This window comes from Montipora capricornis, chromosome 12 (genome assembly GCF_036669925.1).
Source record: "Montipora capricornis isolate CH-2021 chromosome 12, ASM3666992v2, whole genome shotgun sequence".
Classification (NCBI taxonomy): Eukaryota; Metazoa; Cnidaria; class Anthozoa; order Scleractinia; family Acroporidae; genus Montipora; species Montipora capricornis.
Window position 1 is genome coordinate 39,724,938 of NC_090894.1, and position 15,000 is coordinate 39,739,937.

General features: G+C 42.4%; 1 long non-coding RNA gene across 1 annotated transcript in view; it reads right to left on the reverse strand.

The window, feature by feature from the left end:
• Positions 1-7,391: 7,391 nt before the first annotated feature.
• Positions 7,392-15,000, reverse strand: part of LOC138026392 (uncharacterized) — a 9,173-nt gene continuing 1,564 nt past the window's right edge. Inside the window, exons 2-3 of the long non-coding RNA XR_011127252.1 lie at positions 7,718-7,775; positions 7,392-7,623 (exon numbers count right to left, since the gene is read on the reverse strand). This is a non-coding gene — a long non-coding RNA (uncharacterized lncRNA). The remainder of the gene's footprint in view (positions 7,624-7,717; positions 7,776-15,000) is intronic.

Sequence of the window (15,000 nt, forward strand, 5' to 3'; positions counted from 1 at the left end):
ACTACTGTAACTCATACTCCGTTTACACCGCCATGCGACAGAAGTGCAGCTTTCATTTGGTCCGCTGTAGTAACATTATTTCCCTCATTAATGTAGAACCAGAGACGATTTTTGCAGGTCGCTGATCATGACATACAGTCAGCAACACCTTTTCCACCCTGAGGGTCTGTGAGGTCAGGAGCGATGACCTTTACACTTGAGGAGTGTTGCATGGCTGGTACGGCCAGTATTGTCGATGCTGCATGGTAGCATCCTGCATTATCCTGTCGAAAATAAGCTTTCTGAATTTGGAAGTACTCGGTCTTGAGTGTGCACAATACGTGTTCCAGGATAAGAGTTGCAATGGCACTTCCTAGTTGCTGGGTAGTAGAATGTGGATAAAGGTCTGTGACTGGATCTGACCATCCACTCGTGGAAAAGCCACACTGATATGTCATGAGATGCCACGCTTTTCAAACCAGTCGGATTGAGTCTCTCTATACTTCTGAGGTAGGAATTTTATCGCACAGTTATTACTATTTAGGCAGGTTTCCTCGTTCAGCTGCCGTAAAACGTCAAGACCGCATTGATCCTGCCTCTCCGAACTAATTTGATGGCACTTCCATAGCTGTATAGCTTGAACCGCTTGATTGCATAAATAGATCGTTTCATGACGATCGTCCTCTGAACTAAAGCCTGCCTCGTCTGCGGCCTTTTGGACGGAGAAGAGCAGTTGTTCCAAGGTCTAGCACTCGCAACAATGCTCATTGTGGGCATGGTCACATTTGCGCCGAATTTGTTTGTTTGTTGAATCATTAAGGGAATACACGCTTCAGTGATCAGGTACACAGCTGTCTTCGCTGATGTAGACCTACGAAAAACAAACGTTCAAGAAAACGAAACAAAACAATGTTTACTGTATTAAAAAAAATTACCTTAGCAAAGGCACTAGAACTTTAAATCTATATAGTATACCCTGGCAAACTACTTGAAAGTGAACGCCGCTTTCTGTCGACTCGATGACTTCTCTTCCACCCTCTCCCCCTTCCGCCCATTAACAGAATAAAACTGGTGTTATGTTCTTACCTAGTAATCCGCCTTTAAATTCAGCTTTCCCGCTTTCAGAGCGTCGCACGTCTGCCTTTTCCATTCCTTGCGGGCACCAACATCAGTCACCTTGTCAACAACTACCCTGAGATCATCAAATTATTAAGCCCCCTCGGCCTCAAAGTAGTCTAGACCCTGTAAGACTTCCTGACTAAGCCTTGCACACTGTCAAAATCCTCAGCATGGTCCTCTGGCTGAAAGTCTTGAAACCTGTTTCTTTGCAGAAGCTAATATACTGTTCAAAGATCAATTGCGGAATCATCGTTCTGATGACGTTAGGGACGGCTATCGTGTTTCCAGAGGAGGGATGAAGGACTTTTTCGCAAAATGGCAGATCTTGAAAGATGTGTAGGCTGCTAATGAAAGTCTAGCTTTTTGCCATCGATTGTTATTCTTGCGTCTCTCTCTTCTCCCAAGGGTATTTGAGTTCCACGGCCATACTTACTGGAACTGATGCAAATTCGCGGCAGAATGGCAATATCTCGTGAGACCGGGAACACATTTGGAGAAAGCTTTGTACGAAAAGGTCCCAGTCATAATTGCCAGTATCTGCCACCTTGTTTACCAGCTTTCCGCACCAAAAGGAAAGAGGAAGAGACAAGATGGACAAGCATATTAAGCGAAACTACGAGTCAGTATCCCAAGAAGTAATACAACTCTTTGTGTCACTCTGCTCAATACACAGACAAAAACAGCCCGTGCTAGCCCCTATTCAAGCAAGAGGATTCCTAACGCATTTGCAAATGGACCTTAGAAACTTACCATGTACATGTTCATGTCATCGCAAACTCAATTGGATTCTCCACATGATTGATCATTTCACAAAATATTGATGGCTTTATCCATTGAAAAATAAGCAAGCTGAAGATGTATGTCTCAATTTTGGATTTCCTCAGAAAATACACACTGACAATGGACGGGAATTTAAGAATTCTCTGATGTCCCAATTCTGCAAGAACAACGGCATCACTCAACTTCATGTAGCCCCCAGAAAACCATCAACTGAAGGTTTGGTGGAAAGGAACAATCAAACAGTAAAGGAAAGCATCAGAAATATCTTAAAAGAAAAGAAGCAACGTCCAAATCATGCGTGTAGGGGAAGCTGCTTACAAAAGGAACATTGTGGAACATGAAGCAACAAAACAAACACCCTATGAATTGGTATTTGGTATACCACCATGGAAAGAAATCAAAACTACTCCAGATAAGAAACACGATCAACGTTCTACCATGGAAGAAAACGTGCTTGTTATTCACTTATCAAGTCAAGAAAGGAGATAAGGACAACTCAACAGAAAAAAGCAGGAACACAGAAAGGAAATTCAACAACAACATGAAAACAAGCAAACCCTATACTATTTCATTCCAAGTCAACAACTTTAAATTTCTCAGAACAAAAATGAATAAAGTGGACAAAACTCCAATACAGCCAAAAACACTTCTTGGTAAAGTAATTGAAAAGGAACATGGATTTACAAAAGTTGTAACCAACTTGATTTGGAATTATTGACACTTGGATTGCACCAAAGAGACTACAAATTACTGAAGACATGAATGTGGCATTAGACAACTAAAACAATAAGGTTCACTGCAGCATGAAAAAAAGCAGCTGACCAGTGACAAATGTACAAGAGGTGCAAAAACAAGGAAATGACTTCTCATTGTTCAACTACAAACAAGAAATGACTGTTCAATACAGGTTAAAGACTTGAATTTGATTGTTCAAGTACTTATAACCACAAAGAGGTTTTCTGCAGAACTACATTTGAACAAGTAACTGTACACCATTCAATAATGTACGCTTTAAAAAGTCAATTTTTCGATGTTCTTTTCCTTCCAAAAACCAGAAAAATAAAAATAAAACAAAGCCACATGAAGGTAATTCTTATTAAACCAGGTTTTGTTTTTCTGCTGCTCTGAGATTAAAAAAGCAGAATTGGTTATCATACACAGTATGCCTAACCCCAACCTTAATGCTAACCATTTAAAATCAGTGCTTAGACTTAATAACAACCAAAGGCGTTTCTACAGACTAACTCTTGAAAAACGTACGCTAACCACATCCCGTTACTTCCAGCACCGACTTACTTACCAATAAACACGTACTAACTCACAATTGATGGACTTTTTCTTGGTGTTTCCTACCTCCAATTTCAACCTAGTTTAAAATGAAATTTACCTAGGTTGAAATCATGTCAACCTAAATTTCAAATTTACCTGTAACATAGGCACTACTCCAGTCAAGCCAATTCTTGGGTTGAATGTTTTTGTAGTAAACTAGCATTTAGCACGACACTCAAGATGGCTGGTCTCAGCCACTTTATTACCAAGGCATCATGGGTAAAGCCGCACCCAAATACTGATATATTACACTGCTTTTCCCCACAAATGGGATACAAACGCAACATACTACGACATAAAGAGAAGTCTCAGCTACAATCAAGTTGGTCCACTGGTTTCCTGATTCTAGATGATTGCTTCAAAACAACTGGCGATAACATGCCTTCAGCCCCTTAGTCAAAACTAGGCTCAGATTTCACATCTGCAGCACTAACGTTTGGCTGTCATATATCATCAGAAACTGCATCATTATCTTAAAGTGTAGGGGGTTGCTGACATGACTCAGGAAGTACTTCAATCTCACTAGTCTCTCTCATTTGGTTCTTTATCTTGAGCGCCAATTAAATGATCGGCATGCACAAATCTGGTCTTATATCTCGCCTTGAACAGATAATTTCTAGGTCCACAAAGCTTTAGCACCCTTCCCAGGATCCACTTCTCCCTATTGCCATTAGCTTGCGCGTTTCTTAAACGAACTGTGTCATTTTCAAAAATTTTTCTCTCCCTAAATTTGTTTAAATCCTCTTTCTTGCTTTCCTGTTTCGTCTCTATCGCTTGGGCTAACGTCGGTTTTACCAAGCTCAATCGGGTACGCAGACGACGTTTCATGAACAGCTCGGCTGGACTGATACCTGTGGTGCTGTGTGCGGTTGTACGATACCATTAAAAGGAGATCAGCTAGCCTGTGCGTTAGAGACCAATCTCTGTTGCCCTCTAAAACTTGCTTCAATAGAGCTTCCTTAACCACCCTTACCAATCTCTTAGCTGCACCATTCGATTGAGGATGATATGGTGGAACTAGAGTATGTTTGACCCCGTTTTTGCTCATAATCTCGGAAATTTTTTTAAAAATGAACTGTGGTCCATTATTAGAAACCACTTCTTCGGGCAAGCCATGCTAGGCAAATATAAGACGTAGTTCATCTACCGTACGCTCTGTGGTAGTTGGCGACATATGTTTTACCTCCAGTCTACTCAATTTGAATGGCTATCAACCACTACTAGGAGCCGATCAGACCACTTCTGACAAAAATCGGGGTGAATACGTTGGAAAGGGCTTGTCGGCCGTTTCCACGGTATAAGGGGAACACTAGATGGAGAAATTCTTACGTTTTGCAAACCGTACTTAATTTCACTGCTGTCTCAATTTCGTCATTCACATGTGCGGGCGATAGCGTTCATTGCACAAATACCAGGATGCTTCCAATGGAATTCCTTTAAGATTTCTCCCTGAACACATATGGAATGATTACCCTTGAGCCCCATAGAACGCAGCTCTTTTCACACGAAAGATTCTTCCTACGGCCGTAATAGGGTTTGATTTCCTCCTCATCACATTTTTTTTCGGGCCATCCCGTCAGGACGAAATCAAGTACTCTTCTAAGTAACGGGTCCAATCGGGTGGCTTTCCCGATATCTTTGGCTCTTATTGGGATTCCCCATCAATAGCGCTTATGCTGTTGATTTCACTTTCGCCCCCGGCAATCTTGGAGTCTTCATGGGGTAATCGAGAGAGCGCATCACAGTTACTATGTTGCTCCGACCTTCTGTATTCAATGCAACAATCATAAGCAGAGAGAACTATGGCCCATCGTTGCATGCGGGCAGCTGCCAAGGTGGGAATGACAGCCTTTGGGCCCAAAATAGGTAACAAAAGCTCGTGATCAGTTATTAACGTGAACTTTCGCCCGCACAAAAAATTGAGGATTTTTTTTTACTCCTTACACAATAGACAGAGTTTCCCGTTCTGTTTCTGCATAGTTTCTCGCGCTGGGGATTAGGGTACGGGAGGCAAGGCTACTGTCCTCTCCCGCCCGTCATCCATAACTTGACTTAGTACGGCTCCTAGGCCATAATGTTATGCATCACAGGCCAGCCGTAACTCCCCATTCAAGTCATATTGAAGTAATAGTGAATCACTAGTGAGACTTTCTTTACAGCCCTAGAAAGCTGTATGATATTCCTTCGTCCAATCCCACGGAACATTCTTTTGCAAAAGCTTATGCAACGGTGCTAATGTTGTGAATAGACCTGGCAGGAAAAAATGATAATATTGGACCATGCCTAGGAAAGACCTTAATTCGCGTACCTTCCGAGGGGCTGGTGCTTTCTTCACTGCACTGATTTTCTCTTCCACTTGTTGGAGACCTACTGCGCTTGTTTTTAGACACAGGTAAACCACTTCAGGTTTAAAGAACTCACATTTGGACAGTCTTAGATGCAGATTGTATTGCTGCATCCTGTCCAAAACCATTGCGAGGACTTTAAGATTCTCTTGCCAATCATTGCCGCCCACCAATACATCACCCTGCTTACACACAAACTTAATAATAAATGCTTTATTTAAACTGAAAAAATCCGATCAGCGATTTTAACATAATAAAAGCGATGGTATAAACCGGAGATCAGTAAATAAAAAATATACTAAAAATACAAATTCAATCGTCGATGCAAGTTAAGATTAATTACAATATAAAAGAAAACTTATACACTACGTCACAGGCTTACACTACATTACACTATACCACACTACACTACATTACACTACAGTACACCACAGGCTTACACTACGTACTTACACTACGGCTTAACTTCCCGATTCCTTGGAGAATTTGGTCCATTTTGGCCTGAAATATTTTTGGGGATTTTACCCCATAGTTTCTTGTAGGAATACAAGACCTTTCTAGGTGTTTATAGTCAATTATTCTTGACTTTCTTAGTCAACATTCAGCTATGCGTGGGATAGGTCAAGTTTGCTAAATACCTTTGAACCAACAAGGGAAGCAGACAGATCTTAAGTGGTGGGTAAGACATATGGCTCGTCCTCCACAGCATGATTGATAGTCGCCATGTAATCACCGCAGATTCTCACTGTGTTGTTGGACTTCGGCTCTAAAGCACTACCTTTTGATGCTGCTAAGGGTATGTCTGCAAAATTCTCTTGATACAAACTGCGGGCCATTATGGAATATTCTGCTGCAGTATCTACCACCATTTTAAACGGTTTCCCATTTATTGCCATGTCCACCGAGTGACCTCGGGAATTGGACCTGTTTGTGTCAAGTGAGTACAGGGAATAGATTTCTAATTTATCCTCGCTACCTGATTCAGATCTGTGCAAATTGTACACTGCCCCTTTCTTGGTTTAATATTTGTTTCGACAAACAGATGCTAAATGACCAATGTCTCGACTGGTTTACTAAGAGTCGAATATACCTCCACTCCCGATTAGCTTGAGTAGTGACCTTTTCTTTTTTTTCTACGATGTTATTGGCTTTGAAGAAAATTTCCATCTTTTCCACATAGGAACAGAATGTATCACGCTTCTTTACAAACTCTATTCATTAGTTTAAAACAAATTTATTATGTTGGTGGTAGATGCTATGTGAAGATATAATGTATTTTGATAAATATGGTGTCAACAAAAAATGTTCGTTATTACTTCTTACCCGATCTGAGACAGCAAACACTTTTATAACTGGGCTTGCTTCGGTTGGCAGAGTAGTTTCTCTGACTATAAGTTCTAAATCCGTATTTGAAATCTTATCAGATGCGCCCGACATCGCCTGCATATGGCTTAAAGTTAAATGGAGGGCTATACGATACTGAGAAATCTGAATTATTTTCAAGGATTCTACTCATGTGCATCAGTTTTAACCTGGATTAAATTGATGCAATGCAAATAGCATAAGTTGAAATTCTGCATTTTTTATCCACTTTACGCCCTAAACTACAGACATCATTCGCTGAACTCCTCCTGGGCGACGGGGCGGGCGTGGGTAGGGGCGCAAGCAAATTTGCACTTTTCCGACCTCCTACTGGCTGCCCCTCCCCTCTCCCCTTTCCTTTTTGACATGACAGCTAGTGCCAGCGCAACTCACTCTCAAGTGTTGCTGTATTTTATTTTACTCAATTCACTTACGGGATCCAACTGGAACAAAACCACTGGACTGGCTGTAAATAAGGTGGGATTGGACACTGTCCAATCCATGGTCACCTTTTGCAGAATCCGAAGATGACCCTTGCATTCTGCTGGGACAGTGTAACGAGTTCGGTCGCACAACCAACGCATACCATAGTTGTCTCGATGACGTGGGCAGTTGGTTAACGCCATGTGAGATTCCTTTAAGGTGAAAACTTCTTTCTCAAAATTTATAGAACATCGGCCCAGTGCTTGGATTATAGAGAGAAGCAAATCTGCCGAATTTGAAATCAGAGAATCAGTCTCACCTCGTTGTCAATTATGTCTTTTCCACAAACTTAAGCAGAACTCAAGTGGTGCCATACATACTTGTCACAGCTAGCCAGAGACGTACAAGCGGAGATCCCTGGTTATTTATTCATACTGCCTGTAGGGGTAGTGAAAATAAAAGGTTTTGGAATTGTCCGCGTTTTGATGTTTCCGATTACTGCTTAATTCAATCATTTTGTTCGCCTTCCGATTCTGCAGACAAAATTCATTGCCTGACTAGTGAAAACCGATATCGCATGAATCACGAAGCGATGAGTGCCATATCGGTTTTTCAATCGAAACTTACTTTGGAAATCACCAGTTTGGCAATGAGTTTTTCTTGAATCGAATGGGTTCTAAATCTTCAGCGACCGAATGGAAAAGGAAAAAAACAGAGAATTTCAAAGTCAACTGTCAATAGCCAGCGAATTGGAATCACGCTAAGATTAGAAAACGTCGGGAAACTTTGTCGGTTCAAGGACAAAAAAAAAATTACTGGTGTACTTTATTCCACTTTATCTCTGAAAACGAGATCATTCACATTTTGATGTATTTCTTTGAAACACGCCACCTTGGCTTGGAACAAGAATCGGCAAAATACGGCAATGCAACCAAGAAAGGATAAACTTCAAACAACATCCGCTTCAACAAATTACCTGTAGGAACAAACTTAAAACAAACTTCTGAAAAGACAAGCTAGTGATAATTCTCCCTAATTTTATGAAAACTCATTGCGATTACGTGCTTATAACATAACGGCAAATTTTTCATGTCACTTTCGAAGCACATCGAAAAGCAGTTGGGCAAACGATTAAAAGAGCACTTGTTCACTCGCATTTTAGAGCAAAACAAACAAACAAATCAACTAAGTATTTCTTTGTCCAAAAGAGTACAGATAATTGTTATTTAACTTCAGTTGAGAATAAAAATTCGAGTTTCATTTCTGAACAAAGAAAAAACCGATAAAACCACTTTTTAAAAATACGCATCCACTTGAAATAACGCATCCGTAAAAAGAACGAAGGGTTTAGTGCCCAGGAAAATAACTTGTGAAGTATTTTGAGCTATTACTGGTATTCTGTTTTGTCGTTCTCGTTTTCTTCGTCTCGTCTTTCGTTTCTGTTTTAGTCATAGGTCCTCCAGGCATCATGCAACCTTTTCAGAGCTTCTAAAGATGAGTCAAAAATTGCAATACAGAGAAAAAAGCAACTCTAACAAATTAAAAATAAACACTCTGCTTTAAGTTTATAGCCCTCCGATCTCTTCGATGCTTGACTTGAATAACTGCGTAGTCACCAGTTTGGACCTTAGCTATCATAATAATCTGTCAAACTGGATTAAAACCAGCAAAAAATGCAGAAAGAAAATATTTTCCAAACTGTTTTCCACCGGAACACTAAAAGCGTTGACTGCTAAGAGCTTTAGTGGATGTGGTATGGCCGTGTAGCCTCGCTTATGTTTAGGTGAGTTAAACTGGGATGAGCCTGCGATCCACTCGAAAACCAGTACCTGGTCAGCAGTCAACTTAAAAAAAAAACAAGTAACCTCGATGAGCTCTAAACTTGAGCCCGCGATCTGGTCACGTGGTACTGGTTTGCGGATACCTTGTTTTGACAGCTGTCAATTGACCATAACATGGATATCCCATATCAAAGATGTATGCTATAAAGTAGCCTGATACTGGTCACATTGGCATACATGGAGGGGTGGACGTACGGACGGTCGATGACGACATAGCTATAAAACCAAAATTTGTTGCATCAATGGGTTACCATATTTTCTTAACTATGGATCTCCGCTTGTGCGGCTTTGACGTGTGCGGAGCTCCGCTATAAATTTTGACCCCAACCACCTTCATTTACGAACTATGCAAATGAACAAGACACCAAAGTACCAAAATACCAAACTACAAGAAAACTGCTCAGCCCAATATTGGAGAACAACGCATGTTGTCACCGGAACTGCTTTCTGAACCGGAACTCGAGTACACGTCATCTCCCATGATACCTCTGGGTCATACGCCATGTGCTCGAAGAGTCGGACATGTTTAGTTTAAAATTGTTTGAATATTCTTTCCATCGAACGAAAAATATGGACTATGTCGCTTTTGATTGACTTCTACCCGGACTCGTCAACATATCGAATCTACTACTACAACAACAACTTCTGAGATCCAAATAAAAGGCAGAGAAACCAGTAGAACCTGTGTACGTGAAACTGTTGTCGAATCTCGATATTCACGGAGCCGGGATTGAGAGAATTGCAGGAGTGACTACATCTCATTCGATATGGAGAGCAAAGAAGGCGAAAAAAGCGACATGGAGTTGTGTGGAGGCGAGGAGGACGACGCGGAAAATGTTGAAATGTCTTCCGAAGTGCCAGCGACTCGTACCGTTAGAACAAGGAAGCCAAATCCGAACAATCGTGAAGAGGTAGAAGCGGAAGAAATTCACAGATTAAGGCGTTCGCTTAGCGGTTATTTGTCACGAGTAAGTACATGCATAAGTCAGTTGAAAACATGTCTCTCCGAATGGGGGGAAGCTGAGGGGATTCGTGAAAGTGTGAAGAACCTTGAGCGTGCATGGGAACGCTACAATGATCAGTACCAGAATTACTTGTGTAAGGAGTTGTCTGTTCAAGAATTTGGACGAGTTGAGTCCAACTATGTTGAGGTTTATGAGGACTATTCTCGATATGTCAAAGCAGCCGAATAAAGATTGTCTCTCCTCGCGTATTGCATGTCAAATAAGAGTTCAAAATCTCGTGTAGAACAACCTAAATTATCACCGATAACTTCGACTGGCTCAAGCATCTCGAGATCCTCAAAATCTTCCCGATTAAAGGAACTGAAGAGAAGTGTAGAGTTGAAAAGGCTTAAGGCCCAACAGGCACTTGAGTTAGCAAATTATGAAGCTGAAATGGAAAAGAAAAAGATTGACATTGAGATGCAAAAACAGAAAACAGCAAAGGAAATGGTATTTAAAGCTCAGTTGGAAGCTAGAGAAATCGCTCTTCTTGTTGAAGAGGAAGGTGATGCAGTCTTGTGTGCCCTAAGTTTGCAAAATGAGACCGATGATAAGATTGAATTTGAGCCTCCCATCACCAGGAGTCAACAAACAGCAACTTGGGTAGCACGCTGCCACCAGGACACTCCAGAAGATAGATTGAATCATAGTGAACTCACTCCTCAGTTAAAGAAGTATGGTGAAGAAATTACCAGTCCTCATTCCAGAGATCCTTCCCATATGCAAAGAAAGGAGAACTTTATCGCAAATGGAGGTGATAACGGTGAAAATGAGAATTGCCTGCATGAAAAGGAACAGATGAATCCGTGTAAAAATCCTCAGGCTATCTTTTTGAAGGTGACCATGTTGCAAGCTATGCAGCCTGTCAAGTTTAGTGGAAATGCAGGGGATTTTCCGATTTTCAGGAGAAGAGTTCGAGATAACCTCGAAGATGAACTATTGTCGGATGCCCAACGGATTGAATTTCTCCCCAAATTTGTGTCCGGAGAGGCTTATAAGGTGGTTGAAAGATCTGTGGGGTGTTCCTATGACGACATTATAGCAACCCTAGAGGAGCGCTATGGCCAACCAGCCGCAGTTGCTGCAGCGTGTCTTAATATGCTTACCACAGGACCAAAATTAGGAAACAGAGATTTCAAGGGTTTGCGTAATTTTGCTGAAGAACTGCAGTGTGCCTCACGAAGACTGGAAGGAGAGTATGAACATGAGGCAAGTACCACTTCAAATATGAAGATGATCGTAGCACGACTGCCAGATTACATCATCAACAAATGGGCAGATGTATCGTACTCTAACAGAGAAAAGGGACAGAACCCAAAGTTAAAGGACTTAGCTCAATTTGTGAAGCGACAAGCTGCCATCAAAAACGACCCTGGTTTTGCTGGTGTTTCGTTAGTCACAAGTTTGGAGGTCAAGGGAAACAGAATAAAGTCATTGAAAGTCAATAACAGGTCATTCATCCCCGAGCCCACAAGGCAGACTTCATCCTTTGCCACCGATGTCATAGGAAAGAGCACTGGCCGAAAATTGCCCAGCGAAGGACGAAACAGCATCACACCCGCTAGTAGGAGTTGTTTATGTTGCCCCGGATCTCACGAACTATCTTCATGCCTGGAGTTTCAGAAGAAGGATTTGCAGAGCAGATGGGACATTGTGAAAGTTAACCGGTAGTGTCATGTTTATTTGAGAGTTGGACACTTTCGAGGAAGGTGTGAATCGCCGAAATTCTGCCCTTGTGGGAGCGACAAACGGCACCATAAGTTACTCCATAACCCCCCAAGTACAAGGAGAGACAATGACAGACTCAATCAAGCTAGTACAGAAGAACCGAATGGGGCAGTGACAGACCCGCATGCCGAAGTTCCTGGTGAGCAAGGACCTTCAGGAATCAGACATACAGCGTAATATGCTACCGTCACACAGCCAGGCTCAACAAAAACTGTGCTTCTGCATGTTATACCAGTGAAAATCACATCACCTGATGGAAGGTCTGTCACCACTTACGGGCTGTTAGACAATGCTTCCCGTGGAACCGTGATTAGTGGAGATGTTGCTAAAGAATTAGGGCTGAAAGGTCATAAGGAGTTTATATCTGTTAGCACGTTGATGCAGCAAGAAGATGAAGAGTTTGAAGTGGTGGAATTTAAATTGCAATCTGCTAGCGGAGAAGGTGAAACACTTAATGTTGAAGAGGGCCTGGTCTCGGAGAAATTCAATGTCAAAGAGAGATGTCTACCTAAAGATATTGACAGAAGATCGCACCCCCACCTACTGGACATTGATGTGCCAGACGTAAAGATAAAGAAAGTATCAGTGCTGATTGGAAAGGACGTGGGTGAAGCGCATGAAGTCCTCGAAGTGCGAAAGTCAAATAGACCTGGTAGCCAGTTGCAAGCTCAGCGAGGCCCATTGGGCTGGGTGATCACTGGAACAATTCTGGGCTTACCAAATCACAGCGAAGTCAATGTCCACTTCACATCTTGCAAGAGAAAATTGCACGAACAAGTTGAGAATTTTTGGAAGATAGAAGGATTTGGAGCGAAGCCTTTGTGTAAACCTATAATTGAGGAGCCGGTGCCTAGACGTCAAAACCACTATTTATCTGGAGAGGATATCCGCGCAGTAGACATTCTCGAGAAGACTACGAGACTGACTGACGGTCATTACGAGACCGGACTGTTGTGGCGGAAGGACGATGTTGAACTGCCAAACAACCGCAAGGAGGCTGAAAAGAGGTTGCAGAGTTTGAAGAGGAAGTTCCGTAAAGATCCTAGCCTTGAAAGGAAATATCGCGCAACGATGAACGACTACATAGCTGAGGGTCATGCGCGGAAGTTAACGACAGAAGAGGCTTCTATGACTGGCTCTAGAACTTGGTACCTTCCGCATTTCGCAGTGACCAATTGCAACAAGCCAAATAAAGTACGAATAGTGTTTGATGCTGCCGCCGAACAGAAAGGAAGCTCGCTGAACAAAAACCTATTACCGGGCCCTGATTATAGTAACAGTCTGGTTGGTGTGTTATTGAGATTCCGCGAGGAGAAGGTCGCATTGGTTGGAGACATTAAAAGCATGTTTCACCAGGTGAAAGTCCGACCAGAGGATCAAGATTCCCTACGTTTCCTTTGGTGGAGTGGGAGCTTAGACGAAACACCTAATGAGTACGCAATGACTGTACACATATTTGGTGATACAGACTCGCCCTGTTCGGCGAATTTCGCCTTGTTGAGAACTGCTGAAGACAATTGGAAAGAGTTCGACCCTGTGACCGTAGATACTCTGAGGGACAACTACTATGTCGACGATCTACTCAAGTCCATGCCAACACCAGAACGTGCGATTACGCTAATGCGGGAGCTGATTGAACTTTGTGCAAAAGGCGGTTTTAACCTTACGAAATTTATGAGCAATAACCGAGAAGTCTTGGCCGCAATACCTGTTGAGAAAAGAGCGGATCCAACACTTGACTTCACTCTTCATCAATTGCCGGTGGACAGAGCCCTTGGAGTAAGATGGCACATCGAATCTGACACCTTTGGTTTCAAAGTCGTGAATTTGGATTAAGGCGACACGATGAGAGGAGTTTTGTCAACAATCTGCTCAGTATTTGACCCTTTGAACTTGGCTGCACCAGTCATGCTACCAGCAAAGCAAATCATGCAAGATCTGTGGAGGAAGAAGAAAGCGTGGGATCAACCACTCGACGAGGAAAATTCTTCAGAGATGGCAGCAATGGAAGAACAACCTTCCACTCCTAGCTGAGGTGAAAATTCCCAGATGTTACTTCAGTCGCACAGATCACGAGAAAGCTACACTTCAACTCCATCACTTTTCTGATGCTTCAGAAATCGGCTACAGTACCTGCACCTACCTTCGAATAGTCTACCCTGATGGAACTGTTGAATGTGCATTTATTACTGGGAAATCCAGAAACGCTCCTATCAAAACAGTCAGCATTTCCCGACTAGAATTACAGGGAGATCTTTTGGCAGCACGTGTGGACTTTTCAGTTCGACAGGAACTGAACTTCGAATTTGAAATGGTGGTTTTCTGGACGGATTCAATGATCACCTTGAACTACATCTACAGCGAAAGTCGACGATTTCAGACCTACGTTGCAAATCGGGTTACAGAAATCAGGGAACTCACCGCTCCTGAACAGCGGAGACACTGTCCAGGGAAGCTTAACCCTGCAGACGTGGTTAGTCGAGGGCTGTAAAGGAAAGAATTTCAGAACAATGATCGTTGGTTGAACGGACCGTCCTTCCTGTGGAAAAGAGAGGATCACTGGCCGGAGATCAAGCATGACGAGGTGGCAGTTGACAAGCTTGAAATAAAAAAGGAAGTATACTTGATCGAAGTTGAAACGGCTACACCACTAGACAACCTCTTGACCAGATATTCTCGCTGGATAACCTTGCTGTGATCATTTGCCTGGTTACTGAAGTTCATAAAGTGGCTGAAGTGGTCTTCGAAGGAAAAGAAACGTGAGCCAGAGTCGTGTCAAGTTGAAAATCACGTTACACAGGAGGAACTTGAAAGGTCGAAAAGAGAGGTTGTATCTTTGGTGCAGCGAAAGGCCTATCCTCATGAGATAAAAGATCTCAAAGCAGGACGTCAAGTGAAGGCATCAAGCCACATTTTGAAGCTCAAACCAGTTATCATGAATGATGGAGTCATGAGGGTCGGCGGTAGAATTTCGAGAGCTCCTATCTCATCCAATGCCGTGAATCCGATGATCCTGCCTAAAGACCATCACGTCTCAAGAATCCTGATACATTATTTGCATGAAAGGAATGGTCACTGTGGAACTGAACA